The sequence below is a fragment of the Carcharodon carcharias genome, chromosome 37 (assembly GCF_017639515.1).
Source record: "Carcharodon carcharias isolate sCarCar2 chromosome 37, sCarCar2.pri, whole genome shotgun sequence".
Taxonomy (NCBI): Eukaryota; Metazoa; Chordata; class Chondrichthyes; order Lamniformes; family Lamnidae; genus Carcharodon; species Carcharodon carcharias.
In genome coordinates, this window is record NC_054503.1 from 7,245,111 (window position 1) to 7,267,508 (window position 22,398).

The 22,398-nt window shown below is 45.0% G+C and overlaps 1 protein-coding gene across 3 annotated transcripts in view; it reads right to left on the reverse strand.

Moving 5' to 3' along the window:
• Positions 1-22,398, reverse strand: part of ltbp3 (latent transforming growth factor beta binding protein 3) — a 155,850-nt gene that overhangs the window by 129,371 nt on the left and 4,081 nt on the right. The gene's annotated exons all lie outside the window — the stretch shown is intronic.

The following is a 22,398-nucleotide window of genomic DNA, read 5'->3' on the forward strand; positions in this document are numbered from 1 at the left end:
TCTCTGACACAAACACACACTCTCCCTCTCTCACACACACTCACTCAGATTTAGTCACGCGGCAGTGGATGCTCGGCCAGTACTGAGAGAAGCTCAGAGAGAGCTGTGTGGAGGTTTGGTGGTTGACCTGAGGACATAGACAGGCGTGCAGACAATGAAATTGAATGCAGAGAAGTGTGAAGTGATGTATTTTGGGAGGAGAATGAGATGCAGCAACATAAAATAAAGGTACAACTCTAAAGGGAGCGCAGGAACAGAAAAACTTGGATGTATATGTGCAAAAACTGTTGAAGATTGTTTGGCAGAGAGTGGTTAATAAAGCATATGGGATCATGGGCTTTATAAATAGAGATATAAAGTACAAAATCATGGAGGTTATGGTAACCCTTAAAATACACTGGTTAGCCTCAACTGGAGTCAGTTGTCCAATTGCGGGTAATGAAGTTTAGGAAGAATGTAAAGGCTTTAGAGAGGGTCCAGAAACGATTTGTGTGAACGGATCCAGTTACATGCATTGATTGGCGAAGGTGAGGCTGTTCTCCAGGAGGAAGAGAAGCTGAGAGGAGAAGCAAAGAAGGGCCGAATGGCCTACCCCTGCTCCTAGTTTCTACGTTTCTGTGAAAAAAAAAGCCTAGGGGGAGATGGTGGCGTCATGGTAATATCACTGGACGGATAATCCACAGGCCCAGGCTGATGCTTCGTCATCTGAAAAGGAAGAACGTTACAGGGAGAAGGCAGCGGAATGGGTGAATTGCTCAGTCGGAGAGCCGGTGCAGACACGATGGGCTGAATGGCCTCCTTCTGCATTGCAACAATTCTGTGATTCTGTGAAAAATGGCAAGGCAGACCCAGATCCAAATGAAGCATTCAGGAGTCTCCGTACTAGGCGTAGCAGGTTGGCAGGTTGGCACACCGCTGGGGCTAGCTATGTCCCATTTGGAATTGGGGTAATGGGCAGGATTTCCAATTGGCACAACCTCCTGCCCACATCCACCCCCACCCACACCAGTTTACAGACTCGGTATTGTACCTGACACCAGTCTTGAACCCTGGAGGGTTTAGGATCTCTGTGCTTGCGTGAACGCTGTGCATTCCACTAAATAAATGTCAGTAAATAAATAAGCATTCATCTTGGTGCTGAGCTTAAACGTAGACTACAGAGAGGACACAGAGTTCCTGCTCTTTCTTCAGTACCATCTGGGAGCACATTGGACACTGTCCTTTTCAACTAAAGGGCCTGGGATTAAAGCCAGCCAAGACCAACGGCTTGAAGATCTTAAACAAAAACAGAAAATGCTGGAAAAACTCAGCAGGTCTGACAGCATCTGTGGAGAGAAAGACAGAGCCAACATTTCAAGTCCATATGACCCTTCTTCAGAGCTAACGATAAGTAAAAACGTGGTGAAATTTATATTGTTGGATGGAAGGTCATACCATTGAATTCAAATTCCACCAGCTGTCATTGTGGGATTTGAACCCATGGGCCCAGAGCATTAGTCTGGATCTCTGGATGAAGGTCTTTCCTATCTTCTGGTTGTATATGTTAATTGATCTACCAAACTTTCATTTCTCTTTCCTGGTGTAGAAAAAAGAATTCAACAGAGATCACCAATTATATCCCATTTAACACATGTCCCCAACTAACACGCTCTCAATAATAATTCACTTACAAAACACAGATCCCAATAATAAACCCATATAACCCACACGTGTCCCCAGTAATAACACAAGTGAAATCTGACCTAAGAACAGAAAATGCTCAGCAGGTCAGATGGTGTCTGTGGACAGAGGAACAGAAGTAATGTTTCAACCCAATTGGGCTGTTGCTATGTTAACTCTGTTTGTCTCTCTCTCTCTCCACACATGCTGCCTGATCTGCCGTATATTCTCCATAATAATACACTCAGCCAGTGCATTATCGATAATAACCCAGCCACTTCAACATAAACCATTCTCATGACTCCCTTCATGTCAAGCCATCTAGTATCACTGAAGCCCCATGCCATGGGGGAAGCTGGTGGTGTAGTGGTAATGTCACTGGACTAGTAACTTAAGACGCAGGCTAATGGTCTGGGGGACATGGGTTCAAATCCCACCACAGAGGGAATTTGAGTTCAATTAATAATCTGGAATTGAAAAGCTAGCCATCAGTAATGGTGACCATGAAGCCCATTGCTGATTGTTGTAAAAACCCATCTGGTTCACTAATGTCCCTTAAGGGAAGGAAATCTGCTGTCCATACCTGGTCTGGCCTACATGTGACTCCAGATCCATGGTGATGTGGTTGACTCTTAACTGCCCTCTGAAATGGTGTGGCAAGCCACTCAGTTACCATGAAACATAGGAGCAGAAGTAGGCCAATTGGCCCAAGGGTAATTAGGGGTGGGCAACAAATGCTGGCCTTGACAGTGACACCCACATCCAATGAATAAAGAAAGAAAAACCTCTCACTTACCAAGCATTATGGTGAGGCACATATTTTTAAATATTAATTTATGGGATGTGGGCGTATCAGTTTCATTTATGTCAGCACAACACATCATTATCAACAATTTTCGCTCCTCAAACATGCCAATGACTGGACAACTGTTAAAAAATTAATTCATGGATGTGGGCATCACTAGCAAGGCTAGGTTTTATTACCCATCTTTGAGCCGCCATCTTGAACCGCTGCAGTCCCTGTGGTGTAGGTACGCCCACAGTGTTAGGGAGGGAGTTCCAGGATTTTGACCCAGCGACAGTGAAGGAATGGCCGATATATACCCAAGTTAGGGGAAATTTGCAGGTCCTCATGTGCCTGCTGTTCTTCTCTTTATAGGTGGTAGAGGTCACAGGTTTGGAAGCTGCTGTCTTGGCGAGTTGCAGCAGTGCATCTTGCAGATGGCACACACTGCTGCCAGTGTGTAATGGCAGTGGAGGGAGTGAATGTTGAAGATGGTGGATGGGGTGCCGATCAAGCAGACTACTTTGTTCTGGATGGTGTCTAGCTTCTGACTACTTCATTTCTTTATTTTTTCATGGGATGTGTCATTTGTTGCCCATCCTTAATTGCCTTTGAGCTGAGTGGCTTGCTGGACCATTTCAGTGGGCATTTAAGTATCACCTACATTGCTGTGGGTGTGGAATCACATGGAGGCCAGACTGGGATTGGATGGCAGATTTCCTTCCCTGGTTTCAACAACAATCGATGTTAGTTTCATGGTCACCATTATTGAGACTAGCTTTCAATTCCAGATTTATTAATTGAATTTCCACCAGCTGCCATGGTGGGATTTGAACCCGTGTCCCCAGAGCTTTAGCCTGGATTACCAGTATCAGTGACATTATCACTGCGCCACCGTCTCCCCATCATCAGAACTGCATTCATTCAGGCAAGTGGAGAGTATTCAGTCCCACTCCTGACTTGAGCCTTGTAGATGGTGGATCACCAGGAGTCCCTGTGAATGGCTGGGGCACTGGTCCAAACCATGTGCTATTTGGGAACCAGACGTCATATAGGACCGTTACAGCAACACAGGGAGAGAGTGCGTGAGTGAGAGAGAGAGAGAGAGCTTTCATCCCAGCAGTCTGGTTTGTGCTTCAACACTTGTAGAATTGAAAGGTCACACTCCATTGCCCAATGCCCCCCAACCTAGCATGTGATGGTAGCCCCATTAAATAATCTTGCTGTCTCCTGGGATCTCTATTTACACTCGTAAGTTAAACACTACTCCTGCACGGACTGGAGCTATTTTCGATTCTGTGAGGAGTGCACTCTTCAGGATTTAGTTTCCTGTTTTCTTTTACATTGCTATATAAACGCTCTGTTTACTCCTGCTGTGTACTTTCCCTCGCTGCTTGTATGTGTTTTGGTCAGGCAAATTACATACGATTCAGCACACTAAAGGCTTCCTGTCCTCCGAGGGTTTTACGGCTCACCCACGCAAACAGTTCCTTGAGAAACAGATAAACATCAGCGTTCTTCAGTTGCCCAGGGATTTTCCACAAGGCGTTTCACTGCTGTCCAGTGGAATTTAATCCCGTGCACAGAAGGGAACTGTTTGAAAGTGGGACAGAGGAGCTCGTGATGCGAAAAGTTAGGGCCACTTTACTCTTCCATGTGATGTGGGCATCGCTGGCAAGGCCAGCATTTGTTGCCCATCCCTAATTGCTCTTCAACTGAGTGACTTGCTCAGTCATTTCAGAGAATATTTAAGGGTCAATCACATTGCTGTGGATCTGGAGTCGCATGTAGGCCAGATTTCCTTCCCCAGAGGAGCATTAGTGAACTGGGTGGCTGCCTCAACCAGCTGCCACGGTGGGATTTGAACCCCTTTCCCCAGAGCATTAGCCTGTGCCTCTAGGATTACTGGTCCAATGACATTACCACTACGCTACCATCTCCCCATAAACTTAATGCATCCTACTGTCTGGTACTCAGTAATGTGTTATCAGAAAAATCCAAGATTCATCGAGATGGCACAGAAGGAGGCAGTTCAGCCCATCTCTCTTGTGCTGGTGCTAACTTGGGACTCTATTCCAATCCCATTTTCCTCTCTCCTTCCCTTTCAAATAGGATTAAAACAGGATTACAATCTCTGCCTCAACTGCTATGTGCTAAAATCAGGAGAGATCTAAAACAGACTGCTGATTAGCGATCTATTAAAAAAATCTTGTATTTATAAAGCACCTTTCACTGGCACTTCAGAGACAATGAAGCACTTTTTTTTGAGGTGGAGTCACTGTTACATTGTGTTAAATCAATTTACGCATAGCAAGCTCCCACAAACTGTATAGGAACAGGAGAAGCCCATTTAACACCCCCACCCACCACCCTCCCCACCCGAGGCTGTTCCGCTATATAATGAGATCACGGCTGATCTCCGACCTAACTCCACGTAGCTCCTTTAGCCCCATATCCCTTAAAAGGAAAATGATTAATTGAGCTGACGTCAATTCCCATTCGTGGAAGAGAAGTCCAAATCTCTACCATCCCAATTTTTAATTTTTAAGCTATGGCAGTGAATCCAAGCGGAAATAGTTTCTCTCTGTTTACTCCATGTGTTCCTCTTAGTCCCTTGAAAACTTCAATCGAATCATCCCTTAATCTTCCAGGCAGTTCAGCCCTAGTTTGTTTAACCGCTCCCTGTAATTTAATCTTTAGAGTCCAGGTATCATTCTGGTAAATGTACACTGCGCTCTCTCCATGGTCATTATATCCTTCCTGACACATGGTGTCCAGAGCTGCTTACAGTAACTCCAGGTGGGGTCTAATCAGGGATTTGTACAGCTGTAGACTTTAATACCCTAGTATTCTAATCCCCTAGCTATAATGAGAGGCTAGTTGAAGTATAAATATTGACCAAGGTTTTACACCACCACAAGAAGTCAAACGCCACATCAATAAGAGGGTGTATAATACTGACGGTTTTGCTTGTGATGAATACAGTCATCCAGAACCTGCAGATAAACTGGAAGAAACTGTTTTCAATTCAGTCACCCCAGGTATGGAGAACAAACAGCACTTCATTTGAGGTAGTGACTTTGACTGATCCCAGCACCAACACATCAAACGATTCCATGGCAATCCAGTGATGACACGCAAGATAAGCTGGCGTGAAGACCTTATCTTTTGAAAGATCGTGACAAGGGGGAGATTTGAAGTCCCAGTCAAAGTGGGTAGTGTTTCAAAGGAAGACTGTTGACACTAAGTCGAGCGCAAGTGACGTAATTGTAAATGAATTGGGGTCGATTCACTGAGAGAGAAGGTTCACTGCATTCCATCCATCCATTGCATGCGAGTGTCCTGCAGGGAGAGTTTGTGCAGCTGCAAGTAAATTTGTAGTCGGCTCTGGTCCAGTCCAAACCTGCTCCCCAATGCTGCATAAATTGGCATTTTTAAGAGATACCACATGATGCCTTGAGTGCAGAATGCCTAGATGCCACACTGGTGTATGAGGGAATTCCCTTCTCACATTGGATTAAGACAAATTGTTGGGATCATGTAGAGAGAGAGATATCCCCTACAATCTCCTGGTGCTTTATACCTGCCCTGGAAGTGTTTGATGGGGACAGTGTAGAGGGAGTTTTACTCTGTATCTAACCCCATGCTGTATCTGTCCTGGGAGTGTTTGATGGGGACAGTGTAGAGGGAGCTTTACTCTGTATCTAACCCCGTGCTGTATCTGTCCTGGGAGTGTTTGATGGGGACAGTTTAGAGGGAGCTTTACTCTGTATCTAACCCCGTGCTGTACCTGTCTTCTGAGTGTTTGATGGGGACAGTGTAGAGGGAGGTTTACTCTGTATCTGAACCCCATGCTGTACCTGTCCTGGGAGTGTTTGATGGGGACAGTGTAGAGGGAGCTTTACTCTGTATCTAACCCCATGCTGTACCTGTCTTGGGAGTGTTTGATGGGGACAGTGTAGAGGGAGCTTTACTCTGTATCTAACCCCATGCTGTACCTGTCCTGGGAATGTGTGATGGGGACAGTGTAGAGGGAGCTTTACCCTGTATCTAACTCTGAGTGTTTGGTTCCTAAAATACCATTCCCCGTGGCTAATATGCATCATCTTGATAAACACAACATTCAAAAGAAGGTGGAACACTCCCCAGCTGAATGAACTGCAATTCTGAATTTCCCTCTCGTCTTCCAACCCTTATACTCTACATGCACCACCAACTGTTTAAATATATTGTGTCTACTCTCCTACTCAACAGAACTCTAGAGATATCTTGAGTTACCTTCCTTGGTAACTTCAAAATAGTAATTGAAAAGCCTTGAACTTTTTGGCAGTGCCCAAAGAGAAAGTTCTCACTAACAACAACTTGCATATTTTTCATGCTTGTAATGAAATAAGCCATCCCATGGCACTTTGCAAAATTTGAGCCACATAAGGATGCACGATCGGGTGATGATAGAATTGGTGAAAGATGTAGATTTTTATGAGCATCCTAGAGGAAGAGGGGTGGAGCGGCTTAGGGAAGGAATTCCAGAGCTTAGGAACCCAGGCAGCTGAAGGCACCGCCACCAATGGTGGAGCGATGGGAATCGGGGGATGCTCGAGAGGCCAGAATCAGAGGAGTGCAGAGTTCTTGGATGATCGCAGGGACTGGAGGAGCTTCCAGAGATAGCAAGGATGGCATGAGTAGTCCGTGGAGGGGTTTGAAAATAAGGATGAGGGTTTGAGCACTTTGTGCATCTTAACTTACACCAGCAGGTTCTTTTCCGATCCTTATCTACACCCTTACCTTCGGGTGAGTTACATTAGGGCAGACCAGCGAAGGAGAAACTGAAGGCTTGACAATGGTTTCCTACTTTCCATCACAAATGCAAAGTCTGTGTTGCATTTGTGCCTGATTGTCTTAAAAACCACATTCATGAAACTGTGCCAAACTACAGCTAGGCAGCAAGGAGCACACCAAAGAACAAGCTTCATATTTAAATAAAAGAAAGGAAAATAAATTGTTTCCCACTGATTTTTCTGACCTCAAAATGTAACCTTCCCCAGCAAGCGGCAAAGCTAGAGATTTACAGGGAACTACCAATTTATGGATGCATTTCTTAAATTGGTTGTTAGTTAGCTATTAGCACACTCAGGATTGTTCTGCAAGTGCCACCCAACTGAGGAGTCACATCTAACGGTAGACATTTTGTTTTGGGTTTTGCAAGTGTGGGCTGGTTGAGTACGGGCCATACTCTGCCTATTATGAACATGCTGTTTGATTGGATCAGCCAACCGCTGGGATGTGGGGCCTACGTTCCTGTTAAACAAGATGTTTCATGCTGCTAATATGTAGCGGCGACACGAGTGGTACTTTCCACAAACAGGATGCTGCTGTCAGTCCAAAAGGCCTTCTGCCCGCCGCTCAGTTGAACAACATCGTATGAATTCCAGTGCCGGTGCAATCCCAGGTATGTAGGACATTCATCCCAATGATTGGCTGATCGAATCAAAGATGCATTTCCCTCAGCAACAACAATCAGCCTCTAACTAACCCCACAACAAATAGAATGTATAGAATGGACCCAAACCCCTTCCCATACATTCCAATTTTACAGAATCCCAATGGGCTAAACCCCTTCCCATTCCCTTCCACTGACACAATCCCAAAGGACCCAAACCCCTTTCCATTCACTCCGACTGTACACAATCCCAATGGACCAAGCCCCTTTCCATTCATTCCCACGGGAAACAATCCCAATAGACCCAACTCCTTCCCATTCACTCCCCTGGAACAGAATCCTAATATGCTAAACACATTCCTTTCAGTTTCTACTGTTTAAATCCCTATTGAACCAAACTCCCTTCCAATTCAATCCCACTGTCCAGAATCCAAATGAACAAATCCACCCCTGATTCCATGTGATCCTTTACAATTCCTGATCCACGTTGAAATGTTCCCCACATTCCCGGCTCTCTGCCAATAAAATCGTTAACATTTTGCCAGCTTTCACTCAAGACATTTTTGTAGGATCTGTTTCAGTTTGCAGTGAGTCACCCAATGAATAAGTCGTTGAACTGTAGGACAGAGACTTGCAAATTGGCAGCTCGTCTCTACAGGTTATAGCAATCCAAGTTAAATAGTGCATACGTTGGAAAAATTACTACAAGGTTCCGACTGTGTCATAAAGGGACCGTGTTTTGTACCACCTGCCCATCCAAACCTGCATGTAACCCAAGCAGCACATCACGTAACTCACCCGGCACAAAATCTAACCCACCCAACACAAAATCCAACCCACCCAACACAAAATCCCACCTGTCCAACACAAAATCCCCTTATACTTAGATTTAAGAAGGGAGTTAGAACATACCCAGGGATCTACATACCAACAAGAGTGGTACAAAAGATATTCGAATCTCTACTAAGGGAGAAAATAGAAAAATATCTAAAAAACCCAAAATGTATCAACAAGGGTATCAAAACAAAAAGACTTGCTCAACCAACCTTATTGAATTCTTTGAAGAGGTAACAGAGTGTAGACAAGAGTATGAACATATGAATATATGAAATAGGGGCAGAAGTAGGCCATTCAGCCCCTCGAGTCTGTCCTGTCATTCAATAAGATCATGGCTGATCTGTTTGTATTTCAAATTCCACATTCCCACCTACTCCCGATAACCTTTGATTCTCTTGCCTAACAAGAAATCTATCTACCTCCTCCACCTTAAAAATATTCAGTGACCCCGCCTCCTGAGGCAGAGAGTTCCAAAGTCACACAACCCTCAGAGAAAATATTTCTCCACATCTGACCTAAAAGGGCAACACCTAATTTTAAAACAGTACATCCTAGTTCTGGACTCATCCACGAGAGGAAACATCCTTTCCATGTCCACCTTGGTCAATACCATTCAGGATCTTGTATACTTCAATCAAGTCACCCCTCACTCTTCTAAACTCCAGTGGAAAATAGCTCAGTCTGGCTAACCTTTCCTCATAAGACAACCTGCACATTCCAGGTATCAATCTAGCAAACCTCCTCTGAACTACCTCCAATGTATTTACATCCTTCCTTAAATAAGGAGACCAAAACTGCACACAGTATTCGAGGTGCGGTCTCACCAATGCCCTGTATAACTGATGCATAACATCCTCGCTTTTATAAAAACAAAAATTGCTGGAAAGACTCAGCAGGCCTGACAGCATCTGTGGAGAGAAAAACAGAGTTAACATTTCGAGTCCGTATGACCCTTCTCCAGTTCTGAAGAAGAGTCATACGGACTCAAAACGTTAACCCTGTCTATCTCTCCACGGATGCTGTCAGACCTGCTGAGTTTTTCCAGCAATTTTTGTTTTTGTTTCAGATTTCCAGCATCCGCAGTATTTTGCTTTTATCCTCACTTTTATTCCTCTCATAATAAAGGCCAGCATTCTATTAGCCTTCTTAATTACCTGCTGTACCTGCATACTAACTTTTTGTGACTCATGCACTAGAACACCTAGATCCCTCTGCAGCTCAGAATTCTGCGGCTGTTCTCTGTTTAAGTAATACTCTGCTTTTTTATTCTTCCTGCCAAAATGCAATGTAGTAGATGTAATATATCTAGATTCCCAAAAGGTCTTTTATATGGTGTCACATAATAGACCAATGAATAAGGTAAGAGTATGGGGAGTCAGGCAACAAGCAGCAGAATGGACAGCTATCTAGCTAGCTACAAGACAGGAGGTAAGGGTAAAGGGTAGCTATTCAGAGTGGTAGAAGATGGAAAGTGGGATTGCACAAGCATCAGTATTGGGACCACCATTATTCATAATTTCTATTAACGAGTTAGACTTGGGAATCAAAACACAATTTTTAAATTTGTGGAAGATGCCAAAATGGGTTGGGACGGGGGTGGTAGTTAATACTAAAAAAGAGTATGACATACCCAGAGGGTGGTGACGGTCTGGAATGCGCTGCCTGGGAGGGTGGTGGAGGCGGGTTGCCTCACATCCTTTAAAAAGTACCTGGATGAGCACTTGGCACATCATAATATGCAAGGCTATGGGCCAAGTGCTGGTAAATGGGACTAGGTAGGTAGGTCAGGTGTTTCTCACGTGTCAGTGCAGACTTGATGGGCCGAAGGGCCTCTTCTGCACTCTGTGATTCTGTGATTATTACAAGACAGCATTAATAAACCTGTGGAACGAGCACACAATTGGAAAATTAATTTTATCATAAACGAGTGTGAAACATTACATTACATTAAGAGAAATGAGGAGCTGTCAGGTTACTTGGAAAACAACTTCAGGATTTCCCGGTCCCACCAATGATGGGCATCATCGCAGGAGGACCAGGAAAATTTGGAGGGTGGCCAAATTGATTTGGAATAGAAGAGCAAAGGGACCTGAGGGGACAAATCCACAAATCACTAAAATTAGCAATGTACATTAATAAGGCATGAGAAAGCAAACAAAGCCTTCGGGTTTATTTTTGGAAGGGCAGAATTGAAAAGTGATGTTAAACCTGGGCCACACTTGAGGTACTCTAAACAATTCTGGTCATCATATTATTGTCATGAAGCTACTGATTTATATAATATTTTGGAAAATATTTTTCTTTTAAAATAGAGGTTTAGTCTGTGGGTGTGTCTTAATTGGATTAAAGCCAGCTAGTCTGGCTGCTTTGATATGTACTAGTTTTGAGATATAAACGGGGAGAGGTAGAGTGCATTTGTATTTTTTTGAATAGAGTATTCAAGAAGTGAGGTGAAAACTGACACCTATCTAGCAGCTACCAAGCAATATGTTTATATTACTAGTAAAATTGGTACTGTTAAAGGGGTTTCATTGTTAAAAAGTGGAGTTCAAAGAAGCTGGTGATACAATGACAATTTGCATTCAATCAGTGGTGGTAGGTATAACGTTAGTAGTTTTCGGGTGTGCAGAGCAGAGGCAATGTGAGATCAAAAGGCAGCTGTAAGCCTCCAGCTGGCTCCATAGGAACCAAAGTGAAAAGAACCTCATTTTGAATTCATACGGTGAAAATGCTTTGCCTGGTATCCAGTTAAGTCTATGGGTTGCTGTTGCCTTAATGGGGATTAGTTTGGAAATTTATTACAAGTTACAATAGTAGTAATTTGTATCCATGTGTCTATATATTTTTTAACCTGTGTAAATTAATAAAATGTTTAATGTAAAACCTTGAGAACTGCTGGTCTGATTTCTGAATTTAGAGTCGCATCTCAAATACAACACTAAAAATTATAGGTTATGACAGTTGTTTAAAGTTTCCCTCTTTTTAAATAACTCCACTTTACCAACTGCAATGGTCATAACAATTATCAAAAGGTTATATAGAGGAGAGAGTGCAAAAATAATCTACAAGGATGATATCAGAACTTTGAGGTTATATCTATCAGGAAAGGATGAACAGGCTGGGGCTCTTTACTCTTGAAAAGAGGAGGCTGAGGGTGACCTAATCGAGATCTTTAAAATTCTGAAACATTTTAGTAGAGTAGACCCAAGGGCCAAGTGCTTCCACTTGTGGAAAGAGCAAAGCTAGAGACCATCAATGTAAGAGAGTCAGCAAGAAATTAAACAGGGAATTCAGGAGAAACTTCTTTACCCAGAGAATGGGGAGAATATGCAATTCTGCACCACATGGAGTGATTGACGAAATGAGCATGGAAGCTTTTAAAGGGAATCTACAGACATAAATGAGTGGGAAAGGTATAGAGGGATATATCGATGGGGTTTGGTGAAGAGGGGTGGAAGGAGGCTTGTGTGGAGCACAAACATGGAGCTGTTGGGCCAAATAGCCTGTTTCTGTGCTTTGAGTACTGTGCTGTAATAAAAAAAAGAGTATCTGGATGTTCTGCCAAACGCAATATATTTGTGTCCTCTTGGCTGGTATCACATGGGATCTGCGGACTATTTGTACAAGGGTTCAGTACCATCTCTACAAGGGGATGACAACATATGTCTTGCGATTGCAATAAGCGGTGGGGTTAGACAAAGAAATAATGTGCTCTTCACCTTTCTCCCGCCAGGAACATCACCACCCCCCCACCTCATTTCCAGCACCAGCTTCTGAGTGTAAACCACGAAAGAAAGAAAAACTTGCATTTCTATAACGCTTTACACAACCTCAGGGTTTCCCAAAGCTGATAAGGTAGTTTTGAAGTGTACTCACTGTTGTAATGTAGGAAACACAGAAGCCAGTTTGGGCCAAGTATTATATATTTTATGCTTTATGTAAAAATCCAACCCACTCAAACCAATGCCAAATTGATCCAGTCCAGCATCCCATTCAACACTGAGTACTTTTGACCTCAGCACAGGGTTAGATACAGAGTATCTCTCTACACTGTCCCCATCAAACACTCCCAGGACAGGTACAACACGGGGTTAGATACAGAGTAAAGCTCCCTCTACACTGTCCCCATCAAACATTCCTAGGAGAGGTACAGCACAGGGTTAGATACAGAGTAAAGCTCCCTCTACACCATCCCATCAAACACTCCCAGGACAGGTACAGCACGGGGTTAGATACAGAGTAAAGCTCCCTCTACACTGTCCCCATCAAACACTCTCAGGACAGGTACAGCACGGGGTTAGATACAAAGTAAAACTCCTTCTGCACTGTCCCCATCAAACACTCCCAGGACAGGTACAGCACGGGGTTAGGTATAGAGCAAAGCTCCCTCTACACTGTCCTAATATGGAATCCTTATAAGGAGTTAAGTAAATTAGATAAAGGTCTTTCCTCATACGTTTCTTTAAGAAAAAATGTAAGTAAGCAATATATAGAACACATCAAAGCGTATATTGGGCCGGTTGTGCACAACGTAACTAAGATGGAAAATTGGACCAAAGACCTTGCGATGACATGAGACCGCCTCTTTAAACAACATTTAATTCAAAAAAAACAAATCAATAATAGAAAAATGCAAGTCTAGCCTCACTTAAGGGATGATCAGCCACATAAAATGTTTATTAAGATGTGAAGTGTGACTAACACTTTCACTCAATGCCCAGGAGGTGTTGCTTTTGGCTTTGGTTTTACTGTATCATGTGACACTTATTTATTTGTGCAATTCTTCAGCAGTTTTCAGTGCCTGTCCTTTGCCTCCTGATCTCGATTCAACCGAGCAGCTTACAACGAAAGACTAACAGACAACGTGGCTTTGTTTAACATCTGCCTTCCCATTTAACTCTCCTGAAGTCAGCCAATTCCTGCTCGGACTCCAAATGCTCCGGGGTGCCTCGCCCCTGGAGCCATTCTTCAGGAGAGAGTCAAGGCAAACCATTATGCCCAGCGGGCACTTCAACATTCAGGAGGATGGAAGCCTGCACTGGTGATCGGCAAACTTGCAATCAGACCAATTTGAGACAACATTTCTTCCTCTTGCTTCTCACTTCCAGGTTTTCAGAGAAGTTTCTCTCTCGCAGTTTGTGTGCCTTCAAGCTTCAGGTGAACTGTGCATCAGGGACACTGCCTGTCAGCTTACAGTTTAAATAACTCAGTTTCACAATGATTGTGACTGTGTGGCAGCATGTAAACATGTGGATACACTTTCACAGTAGGAACGGGTGCACCTCGTACAGCTTGTTCTGGCAAACGCCATTACTCACTCGGAAATAGTGAGGAATTTGACAGTCACAATGTAGGCTGCTGGGCCCATACCTCTTTACAACCGTGCTGCACCGAAATCAACTCTCGTCGCACTGTCTCCTGAGCTGTAACTCACTCTTTCCCAATGACTTCAAAACGTTGGAATTCCTCGCCTCAGTATACTCTTCAAACAACCTACAGGCTTCTGGAACCCTTCCTAACAGCACTGTGGGTGGATCCAGACCACACGGACTGCAGCCCTTCAAGAAGATGGCTCACTGCCACCTTCTCAAGGAGCAATTAGGGATGGGCAATAAATGGCAGCCTGGCCAGTGACACCCACATCCCATGAACGAATAAATTTTTTTAAAAAGTCAGCATCACCTAATCACTACGTCTCAAGATACACAAGGAGGTGAAAGGCCATTTACCCATCTGAACTCATTTTAACAAAATGCTTTTTGAATGCTTCCAGGGATATTTACCTTCAGTCCTCTAAGAGGAAATCCATTGCACACATTGATCGCCCTTTACATAATTACCTTGCTGATTTAAACCTTAATCTACCTCCTGACTTACCTCCTCTTCTTTTCAAACTCATTGGTGTCTCACCCTGTCAGGGGCCCTGACCCTTCAGCTGGGTGTCCCATAGAGCTTTGATCCATTTCCACACAGATTGAAATACACCATCCATAATAGCAACAGCCGAAGGTCAAAGGTTGCTGAGGCCTCCACCAAATCCATCACACACCTTTCTTTTACTCTTTCACGGAATGTGGGCGTCGCTGGCTGGGCCAGCATTTCTTGCCCATCATTAATTGCCCCTCTAGAAGGTGGGGATGAGCCACCACCTTGAACCGCTGCAGTCTGTGCAGTGTAGGTACACCCAGAGTGCTGTTAGGGAGGGAGTTCCAGGATTTTGACCCAGCAACGGTGAAGGAACGGTCGATATATTTCCAAGTCAGGATGGTGAATGACTTGGAGGGGAACTTCTAGGTGGTGGTGTTCCCATGTACCTGTTGCCCTTATCCTTCTCGGTGATAGAGGTCGTGGATTTGGAAGGTGCTGTCGAAGGAGCCTTGGTGAGTTGCTGCAATGCATCTTGTAGATGGGACACACACTGCTGCTACTGTGCGTCGGTGTTGGGGGTTTGGGGGGTGGGGGGGGGGGGGTTTCTTTTATTCTTTGGTGAGATGTGGGCATTGCTGGCAAGGTCAGCATTTGTTGCCTAACTCTAATTGCTCTTGAACTAATGGGTAATTAAGATCCACATTCCTGAGGATCTGGAGTCACATACAGACCAGACCGGGTAAGGATGGCAGATTTCCTTCCCTAAAGGGGATTAATGAACCAGATGGGTTTTTACAACAATCGATGATGGTTGTCATGGTCACCGTCACTGAGACTCGCTTTCAATTCCAGGTTTATTAATTGAATTTAAATTCCACCAGTTGCTGTGGTGGGATTTGAACACATGTCCCCAGAGTGTTAGCCTGGGCCTCTGGGTTACTCGTCCAGTGACATTACAAAAACGCCATCATCTCCCACGTGGCTGTCGTTTTTTAACCCCTTCCCCTTGCCTCACCTCAGTCCAAAATTGGACAGGGGCAGGAAAGAGATGGGGGTGGGGGGGGCAGTGATTGTGGAATTATTGTTCAGTTCTGATGAGCACTTTACCATTGAAGACATCTATAACTGAAACGTGGAGAAACATAAACAAAAATTCTGCTTTTTTTAAAAAAAAACACATTTGCTGCTTATTTTAGAAATTTCCAGACACATCGCTCAGAAAAGAAAACAGATTATCGGATTAAGAACCTGCCCACTCCCTGGCTGTAGCGTGGGATCAGGCTGTGGAATGGGACATGACAAAGGGAGAGAAAACAGAACAAGAAATGGAACAAAAAAAATATATAATTACAGCGTTTATCCTGCTGGGGACAATGAGACTGAAATGTTATATTCTGAGACCTTGAGAAAGTCCCTAAGCCTCAGGGCAGCATTGCCATAATCGAGTAGTTTGGTTGAGAGCCAGGTTGTTCAGTCGCATTTCATTATTATAGACTAATGGGCAATTATTAAACCTTTGCTGAATCAAATTCCAAGGCTCCTCTTGTACACTATGAATAGACTGCACCAATTCTTTTTGGTTTTCTCCGCTCAGGTGCCTCGTTCTTTCTGGGATCCGGGTCCTAAGGGTGATGTCCCACCTTCTGGTATATCACCCAAGCGATCCCTCTACATGTACAAGCCCGAGGTGAGTTCCATATAACTGGCTGAGCAGGTAATCTAGGCTGACACTCCCAGTGCCAGCGCTGAGGGAGTGCTGCACTGCCAGAGCTGTCTCATTCTTCAGACAAGCCACCCACCGTCCAGCCCCACGACCTCTACCACCGAGAAGGGCAAGGGAAGCAGACACAAGGGGCAGAACTTTTCCCTCGGCGTGCGGACGTGTGCCCGACTCGCGCGAGCGTGAAATATCGTGCAATGACGTTGGGCATGCATTCTGACGTCGTCGTGCACTCGGGCAATATTTCAGTCGGCAGGCGGGTGTGAGAGTCGGAAGCACGCTCGCCGACAATTAAGAGGCCTGTTAAGGCCATTAAAGTAGAAATGAACTGAGACGTTTCGTTGCCGGTCCAATGTTACGGTTGGCGGGAGGGTGAATTGGCCAGGCAGCCTTTGCAGTTTTCAGGAAACCTCACGCACAGGCGGGATGAGGTTTCCGATAGTAATTTTAAAAAGAATAAAAGCGTTTGGACAGAATTTATCATCATCCACATGTTCTGGTGACCGATTGCGATGCGTGGGCATTTTTTCCCCAGTCTTTAAAATTTTTATTTTTTTCATTCAAATTCTTCTGCCTTCAGGGAGCTTTCATTCTGCGCTCTCTCACGCCGGCGCTGACTTCGGTGCTCACCCTCCTCCCACCCCCCCACCCCGGCAGCGCTGAGCCTTTCGGTGCAACTTTCGCACTGGCTGGCTGTTAATTGGCCAGCCAGCGTGGAATTGCGGTCGGGAGCTGATCGTGGCTGGGGTGTGGGGGTGGGGGGTAGGTGGTCAGTTCCCCAGCCGCTCCCCAGCCTGCCAATCACGGGGGCCCACCGAACTAAAAATCCTGCCCAAGGGAACACCACCGCCTGCAAGTTCCCCTCCAATCCACGCACCATCCTGACTTGGAAATATATCAGCCGTTCCTTCACTGTCGCTGTGGTCAAAACCCTGGAACTCCCTCCCTAACAGCACAGAGGGTGCACCTACACCACGCAGGTGCAGCGGCTCAAGAAGGCGTCTCACCACCACCTTCTCAAGGGGCAATTAGGGATGGGCAATAAATGCTGGGCCCGGCCAGCGACGCCCACGTCCTGTGAAAGAATAAAACCTCTCTCAGGTGGACGTAAAAGATCCCGGGGCGCTATTTTGACAAAGAGTAGCAGCGCTCTGCCACCTGCTCTCGCCAATATTCATCCCCCGGCCAACACTCATTGTAGAAGATTGTGTGGTCCTCATTCAGTTGTTTGTTTGTGGGAACTTGCTGTGCCTAAACTGGCTGCTGTGTTTGCTACATGACACCACAATTAGAATTCAATGCTGTATTTCATTGGCTGTGAAGTGCTCTGGGGCCTTTTTTTTTATTCATTCATGGGATGTGGGCATCGCAGGCTAGGCCAGCGTTTATTGCCCATCCCTAGTTTTAAGGGTCAACCACATTGCTGTGGGTCTGGAGTCACATGTAGGCCAGGTAAGGACGGCAGATTTCCTTCCCTAAAGGACATTAGTGAACCAGATGGGTTTTTACAACAAGCGACAATGGTTTCACAGTCATCATCAGGCTTTTAATTCCAGATTTTTATTGAATTCAAATTTCACCAGTACAGATCCCTGTGGTACGCCACTGGACACGGGCTTCCAGTCACGAAAGCAGCCTTCTGTCATCACCCTCTGCCTCCTACAACTATGTCAATTTTGAATCTACCTTATCAAATTACCCTGTATCCCATGTGCATTTGCCTTCTTTATAAGTCTCCCATGTGGGACCTTGCCAAAGACTTTGCTGAAATCCCATATAAACTACATCAACCGCACTACCCTCATCTACACACCTGCTCACCTCCTCAAAAAATCCAATCAAATTTGTTAGGTATGACCTCCCTCTGACAAAGCCATGCAGACTATCCATGATCAAACCTTGCCTCTCCAAGTAGAGATAGATTCTCTCCTTCAGAAGTTTCTCCAATAATTTCTCTACCATTGACGTGAGACTTACTGGTCTGTAGTTTCCTGGTTTATCTCTACAACCCTCCTTCGATAGTGGAACTACATTAGCTGTTCTCCAGTCCTCTGGCACCTCCCCCGTGGACAGAGAGGAATTAAAAATTTGGGTCAGAGCCCCTGCAATCTCCTCCCTTGCCTCCCTCAGCAGTCTGGGACACAAATCTACGGACCTGGAGATTTGTCCACTTTTAAGCCCTTTTATGCTCTGAAGAAGGGTCATACGGACTCAAAACGTCAACTCTGTTTCTCCCTCCACAGATGCTGCCAGGCCTGCTGAGTTTTTCCAGCATTTTCTGTTTTTGTTTGTACCAGGAGCAGGAGTTGGCCACTTGGCCCCTTGAGCCTGCTCTGCCATTCAATATGATCGTGGCTGATCTGATTGTAACCTCCGCCATGTTCCCACTTACCCCCGATAACCTTTCACCCCCTTGCTTATCAAGAATCTATCTCTGCCTTAAGAGTATTTAAAGACTCTGATTCCACCGCCATTTGAGGGAGAGAGTTCCAAACACTCACGACCCTCAGAAAGAAAAAAATTCTCCTCATCTCTATCTTAAATGGGCGACCCCTTATTTTGAAACAGTGAGCCCTTAGTTCTAGATTCTTCCACAAGAGGAAACATCCTTTCCACATCAATCATGTCACCTCAGGGTGTCAATCAAGCTATCTCTTACTCTTCTAAACTCCAGTGAATACAAGCCTAGCCTGTCCAACCTTTCCTCATAAGACAATCTGCCCATTCCAGGTAGTAGTCTGGTAAAGCTTCTCCTGCTTCCAACACATCTACAGCCTTCCTTAAACAAAGAGACCAATACAGTACAACAGTACTCCAGATGTAGTCTCACCAATGCCCTGTACAACTGCCCTTTATTGTATCTTCCAGCAGAAAATCCACAGCTAATTAATTCGGAACCTTTAGAGAGCCATCTCCCATGAGTATTTTCAACTGCACATTCCTTTTGAATCTTATCATGTGTTAACGTTTTGGCTTTGGCTACAGTTTATTGAAATGAGGAGTTCTGCACCACCAATGGCTCAGTGCGTTAACAAATAACAGCAACTTGCATTGGTCAATTGAATTCACTGTAGCAAATTGTCCCAAGGCGTTTAACAAGAGCATTTTCAATAAAAAAATGTTTACTCAAAGAGGCAGGTTTTAAGGGCCATCTTAAAAGGTGGAGACAGTGTGGAGAGGCAGAGAAGTTTAAGAAATGTAGGAATTCACCCTTGTATATTTCTAGGCTATCATGAGCCCTTGGGTTCAAACTCTGGTCAGTGTTGAATGACCAGGTTTCAGTGGGGAGATGTCAATTGGTCTCCATGCAGTGGAAAAGAGACACTTCGTTTCTGCAGAACCATTCACAACCCCAAAGTGTTTCACATCCAATGGAGGACTATCTTTTTTGGAGTGTGCTCACTGTTGTAATATAGGAAATGCAGCAGCCAACTGACGAACAGCAAGCTCCCACAAACAGCAATATGACAATGACCCAGATCATCTGTTTTTAGTGGTGTTGTTTGAGGGATAAAAATTGGCCCCAGGACACCGGGGAGAACTCCCTTCTTCGAAATAGTGACCATGGGACCTTTAACACCCATTTGACAGGGCCGACAGGGCCTCGGTTAAGAGTGTCAAACTGAAAGCCAGCGCATCCAACAGTGCAGGACTCTCTCAGTACAGACCCTCCAACATCGTGCCACTCTCTTCAGTACTGACCCTCCAACAGTGCAGCGCTCCCTTAGTACTGACCCTCTGACAGTGCGGCGCTTCCTCAGTACTGACTCTCCGACAGTGCGGCGCTCCCTCAGTACTGACCCTCTGACAGTGCGGCGCTCCCTCAGTACTGACCCTCCGACAGTGCGGCACTCCCTCAGCACTGACCCTCCGACAGTGCGGCACTCCCTCAGCACTGACCCTCCAACAGTGCAGCGCTCCCCTAGTAATGACCATCCGACAGTTCAGCACTCCCGCAGTACTCGCACTGTGAATGTCAGCTTTGTATATGGACCCAAGTCTCTGGAGTGGGATTTGAATCTACATATCTCTGATCTGGGTGAAAGAGAGAAAGTCAGTCAGAGTTCAGTTCCTGATAATTATACAGTGTCACCTGTTGGAAAATCAAATGTGTGGATCAGTTTCAACTGAGCCGCCCTCCACAGCTGACGAGCCTGCCGACACTCAGTCTAGGCTTAAGCATGGGTTAATTCCTATTTGAGTGATCACTGGGGGGAAAAGGGAAAGCATACAGAAGGAGTAAGTACTTTCAGGAGGGGGCGGGTTAGAAACTGGGATGGAGAAGACAATAACAGGAGAAAATGAAGTACATTGTACAGAAGGTAATGGTAAACTGTACACTGTAAAAAATGTCTCACAGGCAGAAATGTGCTACACTAAATGAGGTACACCTTTGGTGCTATTGTTAAGGGCAGATTTGTACAAAAGTATTCATATATGGTATTAAATATCAGTGTGTACACACATAGATCCTGGCCAACATCCTGTTGATAGGAATTTTATACTTTGTGTTGAAGTTTAGAATGGAGATCCCAGATGGAAATTGACGTGTGTAAGAATGTAGTTACGTCCTCTGGCCAGTAGAGAGCACTGGGAAGTGAGTTTGCACCCTCTCAACCGGCCTGGCCATCCTGTATACAAGAAAAAGGTGTCCCTTCCTCAAGCTAATTGCAAGACGAAGCTCTGTACCTTTCCCCCGAGATAGAAAGTCCAAGTCCCACATCAGGAACGACCCCTAATCTAAACAGGCAATCCACTGCAGTTCTGCCAGGGTGCTGTATTGTCAGAGGTACTCTGTTTCAGAAGTGAGCTGAGGATGTTAAAAGATCTGAAGGCAGCACTGGGAAGTGGGCAGAATTCCCACTCAACCATCACCCCACAGATAGATTAACTGGTCATTTTCCTGTCTCTGGTGGCTGCTGGTACAAATTACTGCCACATTATCCACATAATTACAGTCACAAACCCTCAAAAAGTGACTCATTCTTTGGAGCACTTTGCGAGGCTTATTTCTACAAGTTCTCTTTCCCTCCTTTTCTTTTAGAATTATTGCTACTAAGTTTGTTAAAAGTGGTGTGAGCAGATTACTTTCTGCGCCAGCCTCACCCCAGTCCGTACAAATCCGGCGAAGTTTCCTGTGTCGCACTGATAAAAGTGATTTAGCTCATCTCTGGATCTGGGACGGGCCAGGAGCTGAGTGGGACCCAGGTAGATTCAAAATCCACACACCGCTTTGTAAAATGTTCAGAAACTGAACTGGACCAGCCATATAAGTACTGTGGCTACAAGAGCAGGTCAGAGGCTGGGAATCATGTGACAATTAACTCACCTCCTGACTCCTCAAAGCCTGTCCACCATCTACAAGGCACAAGTCCGGAGTGTGATGGAAAACTCTCCACTTGCCTGGATGAATACAGTGCACACAGCATTCAAGAAGCTTGATACCATCCAGGACAAATCAGCCCACTTGATTGGCACCCCATTTACAAACATTCACTCCCTCCACCACTGACACCACTGAGAGTAAAGCTTCCTCTACATTGTCCCCATCAAACATTCCTAGGACAGGTACAGCACGAGGTTAGATACAGAGTAAAGCTCCCTCTACACTGTCCCCATCAAACACTCCAGGACAGGTACAGCACGGGGTTAGATACAGAGTAAAGCTCCCTCTACACTGTCCCCATCAAACACTCCCACGACAGGTACAGCACGGGGTTAGATACAGAGTAAAGCTCCCTCTACACTGTCCCCATCAAACACTCCCAGGACAGGTAAAGCACAGGGTTAGATACAGAGTAAAGCTCCCTCTACACTGTCCCCATCAAACACTCCCAGGACAGGTACAGCACGGGGTTAGATACAGAGCGAAGTGATTTGTTCCGAGTGATTGTGTCCAGTTTTGGTTCCTCTACTTTAGGAAAGATATCAAAAACATATGGAGAAAGCAGAAGAGATTTACTGGGATGGTGTCAGGAATAAGATGCTTTAGTTATAGAAAAGTATAATGAAACTGGAGCTCTTTTCACTGGGGGAATGTGGTTAAGGAGGAGATCTTTATGAGGTGTTCACAATTCTGGGTAGGGTAGA